The 14,068-nt window shown below is 41.6% G+C and overlaps 1 protein-coding gene across 6 annotated transcripts in view; it reads right to left on the bottom strand.

Annotated features, from left to right (window-relative positions):
* The window catches only part of LOC130282117 (neutral ceramidase-like), a 348,583-nt gene that overhangs the window by 223,189 nt on the left and 111,326 nt on the right, over positions 1–14,068 (bottom strand). The window contains exon 2 of one of the 6 annotated variants that reach the window (XM_056530023.1): positions 8,561–8,657. The exons of the other annotated variants lie outside the window; for them this stretch is intronic. The gene's annotated coding sequence lies outside the window, so the exon portion shown is untranslated. The remainder of the gene's footprint in view (positions 1–8,560; positions 8,658–14,068) is intronic. 6 annotated transcript variants of the gene reach the window in all.

Raw genomic sequence — 14,068 nt, forward strand, 5'->3', positions numbered from 1 at the left:
GATTAATAATTGAAATGATAAAGGGGGGATTAGCAATGGAGGGCAATGGAGTCTAACATGTTTGTCCCGCAGATGCTAAAGAGATGAAGTTTTGGCTGTAGGAAGACATCATGGCTGTCTGAGCCGGATGGAGAAGAAAAGGAAAAATGATGCTGCTGATGTAAATGTAATTATAATCACTTACATGATCTATATACAGCTGGTATATACCTCTATATAGTCCTGTATATCACCACTTATATGGTATACAGATCTGTATGCAGCTGGTACACACCTCTATATGGTCCTGCATATAATCAATTATATGGTATACAAAACCTGTGTACAGCTGGTATATAATTTTATTTGGTCACTGTATGGGGGGGTGAGGTAGTTGGGAAATCTGGGTTTGCATATAGTGGATTTTATTTAAAAATAGTATAATTGAATTATCCAGTCACTAGTCGCTTTGTGGTGTAATGGTCCTTCTGTGGCGGTATTATGTGTCCCTTATATAGGTGTAATATTGATAATATTTATCTTGGTAAACCGGTATTATCGGTATTGTTGGTCTCAGCATCCCTGATCTGGTCAGGTTACAATAATGTAAGGTTATTATTTGCTCCTTGTTTAGTGGTATCAATTGCTAATTGTATGGCTAGTATATTTAGGTATACAGTATTATGTGTAAAAAAAAAAAACTGTCCTACATATGATGACTAAATGTATATATATGTGTTTGATATATGTGTATATACGCATGTGTTTGTTTTTTTGTTTTTTGTTTTTTTTTGAGGGGGAGCTTGGCAGCATTTCATTCTTGGCTCAGGGCGGGAAATATGAATTTACAGTGCCGTACTTTCATATTTCTGTAAGCCGGCCGGCTCTCCTCCCCAGCCACCCACCCACCTCAGCCACCTACCCTCTAGCTGGTTCCACTACAACTCTCAGTATGTTCTCACTATAAGAGCATGCTGGGAGTTGTAGTCTTGCAACAGCTAGCCGGCACCACCCAGGTGGGGGAGTTGGGGGGGCAATTGTATGTTGAGGGATCACTGTATAATGTATTGCCAAGCGTAAGATATGGTAAAATCTACTGCTTGGTTCCCTTTAACTGGTTAACGACCAAAGACATGCATACACGTCCTTGTGCCATTAATGGGGAATGACGCGGGCTCCCAACTCGAGCCCGCGTCATACCGGCTGGCCCCCAGCTGATTCTTGTATCTGAGGGCCGGCGTTAATAGCCGACATCGTGGCCGGCTTTTAACCCTTTAGATTGCCTCTGCCAAAGCAGACAGCAGCGTCTAAAGGTACCTTTAACTGCTCCCTGGTGGTCCAGTGGGGTGGCAGGACCAGGCTTCATCAATCGAGCGCAGAGCACACAGATCCATGTTGTTCTATGGAACCACATTGATCTGTATGAGGAATCAAATGATTCATCCTAAAAGTCCCCTAAGGGGACTAAGAAGATAAAAAACACACACATTAACCCCTTCCTTATTAAAAGTTTGAATCACCCCCTTTTCCCAAATTCCATATAAAAAAATATATAAACATAATAAAAATAAACATATGTGGTATCCCCATGCGTAAATATCCGAACTATAAAAATATAAGGTTAATTAAACCATACGGTCAATGGCGTATATGTAAAAACATTCTAAATTCCAAAATTGTGTCTTTTTGATCATTTTGTATACTCTAAAATATTTATAAAAAGTGATCAAAAAGTCAGATCAAAACAATCATGGTATCAATAAAAACTTCAGATCACAGCGCAAAAATAAGAGCCCTCATACCACCCCATATATGGAAAAATAAAAAAGTTATAGGGGTCAGAATAGGACAATTTTAAACAATACTAATTTTGGTGCATGTAGTTATAATTTTTGGTAAGTAGTAAAATAAAGAAAACCTAATTAAATTGGGTATCATTGTAACCATACGGGCCTACAGAATAAATATATGTTGTCAATGTTATCAAAAAGAGCACTGCGTAGAAATGGAAGGCCCCAAAATTTACCAAATTGTGTGTTTTTTTCCAATTTTGCCCCAAAAATATTTTTTTACAGAATTCACCGTAAATTTTGTGGTGAAATGATTGTTGTCATTACAAAGTATAATTGGTGGCGCAAAACATAAGCCCTCATATGAGTGTGTAGGTGCAAAATTGAAAGCGTTATGATTTTTAGAAGGTGATGAGGAAAAAATGAAAATGCAAAAATGGAAAAACCCGTGGTCCTTAAGGGGTTATTGGTCATACATAAGTTCCAGCATAATGGTTAAAGGGGTACTCCGGTGAAAAACTTTTTTTGTGAGCCACTTACAGCTCTCTGCGGGAAATATGAAAAGGTCTATGTATATGGCAGTGCAGCAGACCATAGAAGAGCGCCCCCCCCCCCCCCCCCACATCTATACATTATACAGGAGGATCGCAATGGACCCAGGGCAATCTGTCAATTAGTACAGGTACTACTACTCCCTTCATGGAACAGTGTGTTCCATGCTGGGAGTAGTAGTACTACCTAAAAAATTAAAAACAATTAAATAAAATGAGAAAAAAAGTGAAATACACACACACATTACATTTTTATTATTGTCGGCTACATTTTTAGTGCCCTGCCCGCACACACAAATTGATCCCTGTTTAAAAATTTATAAAGTGTCTCCATCACTTTTTTTTGGAAAAGTACAAACATTTTAAAAAGAATAAAAACCGCCTACAAAAATGTCAAAGTTAAAACCCACATGGTGATTTCAGGGAAAAAAACGCCATAGACTCAACATTTTGCAATTTTGCAAAACTGCCAAGGAGCTGAAACAGAGTGGAAAAAAAAACGCCAAACTGAAAAACGCAAAGTGGAAAAATAATTTTGCGATTTCTCATTGATTTACAGCTAACATCTGCCCACAGCGTTTTTTGGCCGATATAACGCCATGCAGCAGAAAAAACAAGTGGAATTCCAGCCTTACTATGTCACATACACTGAAGATATTTAGACATTTAGACATGCTTTTGCCTTTACATGTTTGCAACACTACAAATATGAATATACAATACTTCCACCCCACCTATTTGTGTAATAGAATTGAATAGACAGTATATACTTGGTCAATTGTAAACATCAGCAATGTGTATAAATAATTAGATTTAAAACAATTTACATTAATATTTTTACACATATTTAATAGATCTAGTCATCATTTGCAAGTCTAGAACTCAGATCTATTCTGATTAATATTTAGGATTTTTTTCTTACCTCTGCTGTGTCAACCTTGTCCTCATCCTTATCTCCTCTTATTTGTGCGCTTCCTCTTTTTAATAACCATGAGCAAATTCTTATGTATTCCTTAGTTTAGTTAAAGGGGTACTCCCGTGCCCTAGCCTTCTGAACATCCGATTCAGATAGCCTGGCGTAGTGGCAGGGGCCGTGATTTCATGGCCATGCCCCTCGCAATGTCATGCCATTCCCCTTGCAATGTCATGCCACGCCCCTTCATTGATGTCTATGGGAGGGGGCGTGACAACCATCACGCCCCCTCCTATAGACATCATTGGAGGCGGTGTGGTGTGACGACATGCGGGGGCGTGGCCATGACGTTGAGGCTGTGCTCCAAGCCTTCTGAACCGGATGTTTAGAAGGCTGGGGCACAGGAGTACCACTTTAAGTCTGTTAGGCTTTATTTCAGGGTTCTGACATTTTTTATGGTAGCAATAGCACTATACACTAAGGAAGGCAAGAACCATCCATGATTGTCATAGACATGGTGGAGGAAAATTTCTCCATGACCCGCTGTCAATTGGATAGATCCCTGAATCAACATTCCACATTAAAACCAGTATCGTCAAATAGTCAGGTGTAATACACAAATGTATGGTGCTGAACCACCTGAAAGTGTCCTCATAATTGTCTTATGTATTCCTGGTCTATACCTGGAGTAAAGGGAATCTGGCAGCTGTATTTTCTGAAAGCAAACTTTACTTTTTCTGGAGCTGATGGTGGTAGCCAAACTTATAAAAACTTCTTTGTTTTCATGAAGTGTCAAGAAGGCTGAGCCACTTGCTCTCCCCTCTCAGCTCCTCCTTGATTGACAAACAGGGCTCTGAACATCAGTCAAGGAATGCCTGGGAGGTGGGAGCAAGCGGGGAAGTGTGCAAGGCTGTGGCCCTTCAGCAGATTGGCACCGCCTCCTTGACACTTGGCTGAGAAATAGAAAAGTGGTTTATACATTTGGCAACTATTATCAACTCTAGAAAAGGTACAATTTTATCTATGCAATAGTGTCTGCAATTCTTTGGAGCAAATAGATATGATAAATTCCCTTTAAAGGGGTACACCGCCCCTTGACATCTTGTCCCCTATCCTAAGGATAGGAAAAAAGATGTCTGATCGCGGCGGTCCGGCCACTGGGACCCCCCTGCAATCTCCGGGCCAGCACTGTGCTGTTCTATGTACTAGTCATCACGCGCCTTCCCATAGACCTGAATGGAGGGGGCATGGTGACGTCACGAACACGGAAGCCCCAAGCTTCTGTGTTCAGATTTCCATGGTGCCGGCCCAGGAATCGCGGGGGAATAAAATGTCAGTGGCGTTGCCAGGGGTGGACGGGGGGGGGGGGGGAGCTGCAGACCGCACCGGGTGACAACCTCTGGTAGGGTGACACCCTGACCCAGGTGTGTCCGACCGTCCCTGTGAGTGGCTGTTCTTGGGAGCTCAAACTACAGCGAAGAGTGCTTACAGACACAGCCAGTGACAGGGATGGTCAGAGTTCTGTGGAGTTTTCCTGTATAGTTCTTGTGGGGGACTTACTCAGCTCCTCTTCCTCCTCTGCTGATCGGCAGCTTTCCCTGCACTGCATGGGTCACGTGACATCACAACATCACTTCACCTCGGCAAGAAGGAAGAGCTGCTGATCAGTATGGAGGATACAGGAGCTCAGCAGTGCAGAGAGCCTTCTGAGGCAGGTAAACAGGGGGCAGGCACCATCCCTGCTCAACTCCCCTCCCCCCAGCACCATCACTGGTAAACACTGATAAAGATAGAGTGATAGATAGATTGATAGATCAGTGTTTTGTGGTGGCCCAGTACAGGAGATTTTTACTCCATACCCTTGCTGCCCTGTCAGACAGCCTCCTTCAGTGTCCCCTGGGCCCCTTGCACCCAGGGGCGGACTGACAACCCTCAGGGCCCCCGGACCAAATAAAGCAAGGGCCCCAGTCGGCCACTGGCCACACCTCTGCCCCACTCCTATTCTACCCAAATCCCTCCTCATGCACCACTTCTACATACAAAATAAAATGAAATATATATAACGTAGGTAAGGTAGTTTTCCATGACCAAGAATACCTGTATATAAGGAGTAGAGATGAGCGAACTTACAGTAAATTCGATTTGTCACAAACTTCTCGGCTCGGCAGTTGATGACTTATCCTGCGTAAATTAGTTCAGCCTTCAGGTGCTCCGGTGGGCTGGAAAAGGTGGATACATTCCTAGGAAAGAGTCTCCTAGGAATGTATCCACCTTTTCCAGCCCATCGGAGCACCTGAAAGCTGAACTAATTTATGCAGGAAAAGTCATCAACTGCCGAGCCGAGAAGTTCGTGACGAATCGAATTTACTGTAAGTTCGCTCATCTCTAATAAGGAGTAAATATATACCACTACACAATAACTGGATAATACCAACATACTGTACTGAATTAAACGACTATACACACCAGTATTCCCCCCATACAGTTCCCAAATAGCGGTAGATACCAGTTGTACATAGGATCTGTATACCATATAAGTGATTATATACAGGGCCATATAGAGATAGACACCAGCTGTACACAGGATGTGTATACCAAATAAATGATTACAGTTACATTTGAGGACTCACAATCAACATTTTTTCTGATCAGTGTCATCCTTTTTCATTTTCTTCTCTGTCCGCATTAGACCGCCATGTCGACTTCTTCAAGCCAAAACATATGTAAGACAAACATGTTACACTCTGCATCTTAACAGTCCCTCCCCTCCTCTACACAATCTCCCCTTCTATAGGCCTCGAACTGTTATAATGCCCTCCCGCACAGTAAAAGGGCAGGTAGGTAGGTAGGTAGGTAGCCAGGTAGGTATGTAAGTATATGTATAATTAGGTAACCTGGTATATAAGTATCCAGGTAACTAGCTAGATAGTTTGTCATTACATCACTTATTGTACCATAAAATTTATGGCGAAAGCAAATATTGTAGCAATATTTGTGGTCGAATTCTCTTTTAAAAACAACACAGTTTGCACATTTTGGAGGGGTTTGTTACTACATAAAAATGACACATTGGCCCAGATTTATCAAACTGTGTTAGAGAAAAAGTGGAGTGATTTTCCCACAGCAACCAATCACAGCTCAGCTTTCACTTTACCAGAGCTCCTTAGCTAAGCTGTGATTGGTTGCTGTGGAAAAATCCCTCTATTTTTTCTTTCACACAGGTTGATAAATCTGGGCCCTTATCTTTAGGATAATAATAGTATATTATTACAACGATACTCACATAATATAGGTTTTGTATTATTTTACTACTTTTAAAAACGTATAGCTTTTTGTAGGAAAATGTGTATGTTTAAAATCATCCTCTTACCCCTATAACCAGTGGAGTAGCTATAGAGGTCGCAGAGGTCGCCATTGCGACCGGGCCCCATAGCACGGGGGGCTCGCAGGGCCCCTCTGCCACTCACTATACGACCGCCGCAGGTCGGGCCCTCAGGCACAGTCCGAGGTCCCGAGCCTGAATGGGAGGCTTGTCACTGCTAGCACCAGGCCCGGTGGAGCGGCGGCGAATGGGTGACTTTGTGGTCCGGAGTAGCGGGGAGTTGGACGTGGAGGGTTAATAGAATTTGTGGTCCGGAGGAGTGGGGGGGGGGGGGGGAGTGCTAGTGGGGGCTGAGTGTTATTGAATCTGTGGTCCGGGGGGGAGATTACGTTCATCGAGTAAAATCGAGTGAAGAACAGTTTCTATGAAGGTCTGCCATGTGTATATACACTTTGGCTGTGCTGTCAGTCTTATTTACAGAAAACATGTGACAGCTGCACTATAGTATACTGTATTATAGAGGAGATTTATCAAAACCTGTGCAGAAAAAGAGCGGTGCAGTTGTCCATAGCAACCAATCAGATCGTTTTGCAGAGGGCTTTTCCTCTGCAAAGGTTTTAATAAATCTCCCCCTATATGCCCCGGTCTGACCTCTATATGACAGAAAGTGCACTGTACCCGACCTCACCCAGCACCCATCCCCAATCACCCATCCCCAATCACCCAGCACCCATCACCCACCTTATGCAGGAATCTCCACACAGCTCTGGTTCTTACACTGAAGAGATGGACACCACACTAATATATGCTTACATGCTACAATATACACGTGTTGGAGAAAAAAAGAATTATAAATATACAAAGACGGCAGGCATAGCACAGCATACAGGATGGAGGCAGGGAAGCTCCGCCTCCATTGCGCACAAGACTGACTTTGCATACTAGCAATGTGGAGCAATACCTAGAAAACGGCTGGTCCACATTTAGTAAGCATAACATTATCTTTCTCCTGTTCTCCTGCACTGTAACCTAGTGTATTGGGTTTAGTGCGAGTAAACAGCCTGTCAGTTTCCCTTTAATTATATACCGTACCACCCTTAATTCCCTATATACTGTGCCACCATTCATCTATTAATTCCCTATATACTGTGCCACCATTAATGAACTATATACTGTGCCACCATTAATGAACTATATACTGTGCCACCATTAATGAACTATATACTGTGCCACTATTATTTAACTATACTGTGCCACCACTAAGGGTGTGTATTTTCTGCTGCAGATCTGCTGCAGATTTGCTTTAGCAGATTTCTCTTCCCATTGTCAATGAGCAGCAAAATCTGCAACAGATCTGCAGCAAAAATAGGCACATGTGAACGCACCCTAAGGATCTATACACAGTGCCAGCATACATAAAAAATATAATGTTCCAATATAATGAAATATATACTGTGCTTCCATAAATTCCCTATATACTGTGCTTACATTCCTCCAATAATTCCCTAATAATGTGCTTCATACAAAAAATACAAGCACATAAAGGCACATACAGTACATAGGTAATATACACACATACAAAGAGACACTTTGACAAATACATACAACATGGAATATATACTTAAAGATATAGCCAACAGGCACACACATACAATCACTCACAGATATATATATATATATATATATACACACACACACATACATAGATTCACTTGTTCATATATATATATATATATATATATACACACACACACACATACATACATACATACACATATACATAGATTCACTTGCTCACATATATAGGCACATACATAGAGATGGACGCAAACACACACATATACACCTCACACTGACATACAGTCACTCAATATATACACAGTCACTTACACTAAGGCCCCAGCCATCCCTCTCTGCACAGGCACATACATAGAGATACACATATATGTATACATACACACACACACTGACATACAATCACTCACATATATTTACAATTACTTACAGTAAGGGCTGCATAGACTGAAGTTTGTGTCCAGACATGCTGTGGGCGGGGCTTCTCTCTGCCTCCCCTGCTCCTGTCTCCTCCGTGTGGAGAGAAGCTGAGAAATGGCAGATAATGACAGGGTAAGTGGTGCCCCCTTGCTGCAGGGAGGGCACAGCACCCTCCATTAAACCACATATAAATCTCCCAGCAATGGATCCTTTTTACTTCGCCTGTCACCCTGAGTCTGCAGCTCCTTTTGTGAGGGCACTAGAGGGGCAGGTGAGGGAAAGGGCAGGGGCTCCAGCCCTCTTTCACTCCTATGTGTGCACGTCCCTGGTAGGAATGGTATGAATGATGTGTGTGTGTATGTGCTGTATGTATGATGTAGGAATGTTATGAATGATGTGTGTGTGTGTACTGTATGTATGATGTAGGAATGGTATGAATGATGTGTGTGTATGTACTGTATAGGAATGGTGTGTGTGTATGTATGTACTGTATGTATGATGTAGGAATGGTATGTGTGTGTATGTACTGTATGTATGATGTAGGAATGGTATGTGGGTGTATGTACTGTATGTATGATGTAGGAATGGTATGTGGGTGTATGTACTGTATGTATGTATGATATACACAAGAGAAAAAATAGAGCTAAAGAACTCCAAAAATGTTAAATTACAACATTTTATTTCAACATATTAAAATGAAAGAATGAGGTATTGACAAACAATAACGCACCAATATACAACTCGATGCAATATAAGACAGAAAAATGTAGTGCCCAATGCTATAGTACATAAACAATAGTGTATAGGATTGCATGCATACCAGTTTAAGGTAAATACGCACCATTTGCATATACTGACAGTAAAGAGCCCATTTATAATTATGCTAGTCTTCGCTGATCTCCTATTAGGCCACTGACTGGTATGCAAACCCGTCGGTTCCCTCCCACCAGGCTTGCAAGCCCCCTAAGAAGATACGAAACAGTGGCTGTAGGGGTTCGGTGACAATGCAGACATCACTATGGGTGAGTGCAGATAGGAGCCCACACTTGTGGGAGGGAACCAACGGGTTTGCATACCAGTCAGTGGCCTAATAGGAGATCAGCTAAGACTAGCATAATTATTAATGGGCTCTTTACTGTCAGTATATGCAAATGGAGCGTATTTACCTTAAACTGGTATGCATGCAATCCTATGCACTATTGTTTATGTACTATAGCATTGGGCACTACATTTTTCTGTCTGATATTGCATCGAGTTGTATATTGGTGCGTTATTGTTTGTCAATACCTCATTCTTTCATTTTAATATGTTGAAATAAAATGTTGTAATTTTTTAAAATTTTGGGAGTTTTTTAGCTCTATTTTTTATCTTGTGTATACGAAATTATATAGAGCCCTCCAAGGTACAGGAGATTATTGTATAGCCTACCTAACTATTATGCGGATGCAATATGGTATATGGAGTAATGGTGTGATGGGACTATTGGGTATACTGTATGTATGATGTAGAAATGGTGTGTGGGTGTGTGTACTGTATGATGTAGAAATGGTGTGTGGGTGTGTGTACTGTGTGTATGATGTAGAAATGGTGTGTGGGTGTGTGTACTGTATGTATGATGTAGAAATGGTGTGTGGGTGTGTGTACTGTATGAAGTAGAAATGGTGTGAGGGTGTGTGTACTGTATGTATGATGTAGAAATGGTGTGTGGGTGTGTATACTGTATGTATGATGTAGGAATGGTGTGTGTGTGTACTGTCTGTATGATGTATGAATGATGTGTGTGTACTGTATATATGATGTATGAATGATGTGTGTGTATGTACTGTATGATGTATGAATGATGTGTGTGTATGTACTGTATGTATGATGTAGGAATGGTATGAATGGTGTGTGTGTATGTACTGTATGTATGATGTAGGAATGGTATGTGTGTGTTTGTGTGTACTGTATGTATGATGTAGGAATGATGTGTGTATATGTACTGTATGTATGATGTAGGAATGGTGTGTGTGTGTGTGTACTGTATGTATGATGTATGAATGATGTGTGTGTACTGTATGTATGAATGATGTGTGTGTACTGTATGTATGATGTATGAATGATGTGTGTGTACTGTATGTATGATGTATGAATGATGTGTGTGTGTGTGCGCTGTATGTATGATGTATGAATGATGTGTGTGTTTGTGTGTACTGTATGTATCATGTATGAATGATATGTGTGTGTGTATGTACTGTACGTATGATGTGTGGAGATGTATTATGCGGGGGCAGGGGAGATCTGGAGGTGGCGGGTGTATGTATGATATGTGTATGCATAATGTGTATGTATGATGTGTATGTATGTATTATGCATGTGTGTGGGGGCGGAGGCAGTGTGTGTATGTATAATGTGTGTATGTACTGTATGTATGAATGATGTGTATATGTGTGGCAGGATTATATTCAGGTGGTACAGTAGGAGGCAGTATTATATTCAGGGGGTACAGTGAGTGGCAGTATTATATTCAGGGGCTACAGTCGGAGGTAGTATTATATTTAGGGGGTACAGTAGGTGGCAGTATTATATTCAGGGGGAACAGTAGGAGGCAGTATTCAGGGGGTACACTGGGTGACAGTATTATATTCAGGGGATACAGTGTGTGGAAGTATTATATTCAGGGAGTACAGTAGGTGGCAATATTATATTCAGGGGGTACAGTAGGAGGCAGTATTTTATTCAGGGGGTACAGTAGGAGGCAGTATTATATTCAGGGGGTACAGTAGGTGGCAGTATTATATTCAGGGGAACAGTAGGAGGCAGTATTTTATTCAGGGGGTACAGTCGGAGGTAGTATTATATTTAGGGGGTACAGTAGGTGGCAGTATTATATTCAGGGGGAACAGTAGGAGGCAGTATTCAGGGGGTACACTGGGTGACAGTATTATATTCAGGGGATACAGTGTGTGGAAGTATTATATTCAGGGAGTACAGTAGGTGGCAATATTATATTCAGGGGGTACAGTAGGAGGCAGTATTTTATTCAGGGGGTACAGTAGGAGGCAGTATTATATTCAGGGGGTACAGTAGGTGGCAGTATTATATTCAGGGGAACAGTAGGAGGCAGTATTTTATTCAGGGGGTACAGTAGGTGGGGTGGCAGTATTATATTCAGGGGGTACAATAATAATAATGATTATTGTCTTCATACAGAGGATAAGGATCTACTGACATAGTGAGAACCTATGATGTCCGGGTGTCAGACTCTTCAGAGAAGATGGAGCTGGAAGACGTCCTGACGTCTGGACCAGATGAAGAAGAAAAGACAACAGAGAAGACGTCACTCAGGTCAGTGATATCATTGTGTATTCTCCTGACTGTGTCCGATCAGTGCTGTAGTCACTGTTATCTTTGTGCAGCTGAGTATGGGGTCGTCCGGAATTGGGGAAGCGGGTTGTCAGGTGGTAGAGGGGCCCAGGGCAATTTTTCGCACCGGGGCCCTGAGGTTTCTAGCTACGCCCCTGCCTATAACTCTTATTTTTCTGTATATGGGGATATAAGAGGGCAATGATCTGTAGTTTTTTTCAGTACCATTCTTGTTCAGATTGGACTTTTTGATCTATTTTTTTTTATAAATTTTTATATATGAAGTGACCAAAACTCAGCAATTCTGGACAAATGATTGATGTCATTCCAAAGCAAAATTGGTGGCACAAAATACAAGCCCTCATATAGTTCTGTAGGTGGAAATTTTGAAGCGGTAGGATTTTTAAAAGATGAGGAGGAAAAAAACTGTGCAAAAGTGCAAAAATGAAAAAGCCCTGAGTCCTATATTAAAGTTTTCTCACCATTTTAAGTCCCTATAGGGAACTGTCACATGAGACCTTTTGTTTGCAAACACTGAACAATGCTGTACTATAGCAGAGTGTTATTGGCGTTCTATTCATACAGGCTGCCTATATTCTTGGAGCACCAATCTGATGGCACTGAGCCAGGTAGGGCCCCTTCAGCCTTCCTCTCAGATGATTGGGTCACTGTGATTTTGCCGCTGTGGTCACGATCAGCTTCCCTAACTGACTAGCACAGGGTGGCTTTAGGCTAAACCACGCCCTGGCGTTATGAATACAATGGGTTAATGCCATCTGCCCCTAGGGTAACAACATGTGCCCTCATCACACCCCGCTACCACAGTTTCCTGAAGAGGGTGCCTCCAGCTGTTGCAAAACTACAACTTCCAGCATGCTGGAGTCACCCTGGTTAGGAAACATTGATCTATGTCCAATATCTATTCCCTATCTATCCATCTATCTATCTGTCCATCTCAGTGTTTCCCAACTAGGGTGCCTCCAGCAGTTGCAAAGCTACAACTCCCAGCCTGGGAGTTGTAGTTTTGCAACAGCTGGAGGCAACCTGTTCAGGAAACACTGATCTATGCGATCGATAGATAGATAGAAAAGAAGGTAGAAGCACACCATCAGAGAAATAGTAAGTGGGTGCAAATCAGCTCCAAATTCACATTGAAGAAAAAGATCAGTGTAGCACTCATTTGAAAGGCTGCTTGCTAGCAGCTGAAACATTCCCTTGTACTTGTGATGGAAAAAACACTACCGACAATTTTCCACTACCCTTGGAGTGCTGCAGTGATCTTTTTCTTCATCTATCTATCTATCTAGCTCAGTGATAGATATAAGATTACTAATCCTCCATGTACCCGCATTGTTTTGATAACTGTTGCCCTTGGTTACGACCCACTATGGGGGGGGTAACGCATGCTTAGTTCACCTGCAGTCTCCTGAAGGTAATGGCAGTTTGTCTTCACTGTGCTTATAAGCAAAGGGAATTGTGGGAAAGTGTGTGCTCTGTTGCCTGGCAACAGTAGGGTTAGAGCTCAGAGAGGAAACTACGTGATCAAATCCATGGGGGAGAAGGACTCTACAGGGATATAAGTTATTTTCCTTAAAAACAGGACATTTGTTCCCCTTTACATATATGTATGGGACACACATCTGATTTTACCAAATTTGCTCTCTAGGACAATCCTGTTAAAGAAAATTCAATGTATGCATTTCTTTTTATGAATCAGTATTAATAGTCATACATGAAATCCAGCATTATAATAGTGAAATATACATTATTCCAGCCTAAATTCTTATTTTAGGTTATAACAGGAGGTAATAAAGGTCAGAGAACTCTTATATTACTTCCCTGTCACCCCCATTAGATTTAATATACCCATCCAGTACTTACACCCCAACTTTTTGTGTAATAAAATTGAATAAACAATATATACTTGGTCATTTGGGAACATCAGCTAAGTGTCTAGTTAAATAATTAGATTTAATACAATTTACATTATGATTTTGACACATTATATTCATTAGATCTAGTCATCATTTGCAAGTCTAGAATTCTTGATGTATTCTGATGAATATTTAGGATTTATGTACCTCTCCTGTGCCATCTTGTCCTTTTCCTCATCTCCTGCTCTTAATGTGCACTCCCTCTGATAGCTAAGGCCTGGACTGTACTAGTGGCTGGT

This window comes from Hyla sarda, chromosome 7 (assembly GCF_029499605.1).
Source record: "Hyla sarda isolate aHylSar1 chromosome 7, aHylSar1.hap1, whole genome shotgun sequence".
In the NCBI taxonomy this organism is placed as follows: Eukaryota; Metazoa; Chordata; class Amphibia; order Anura; family Hylidae; genus Hyla; species Hyla sarda.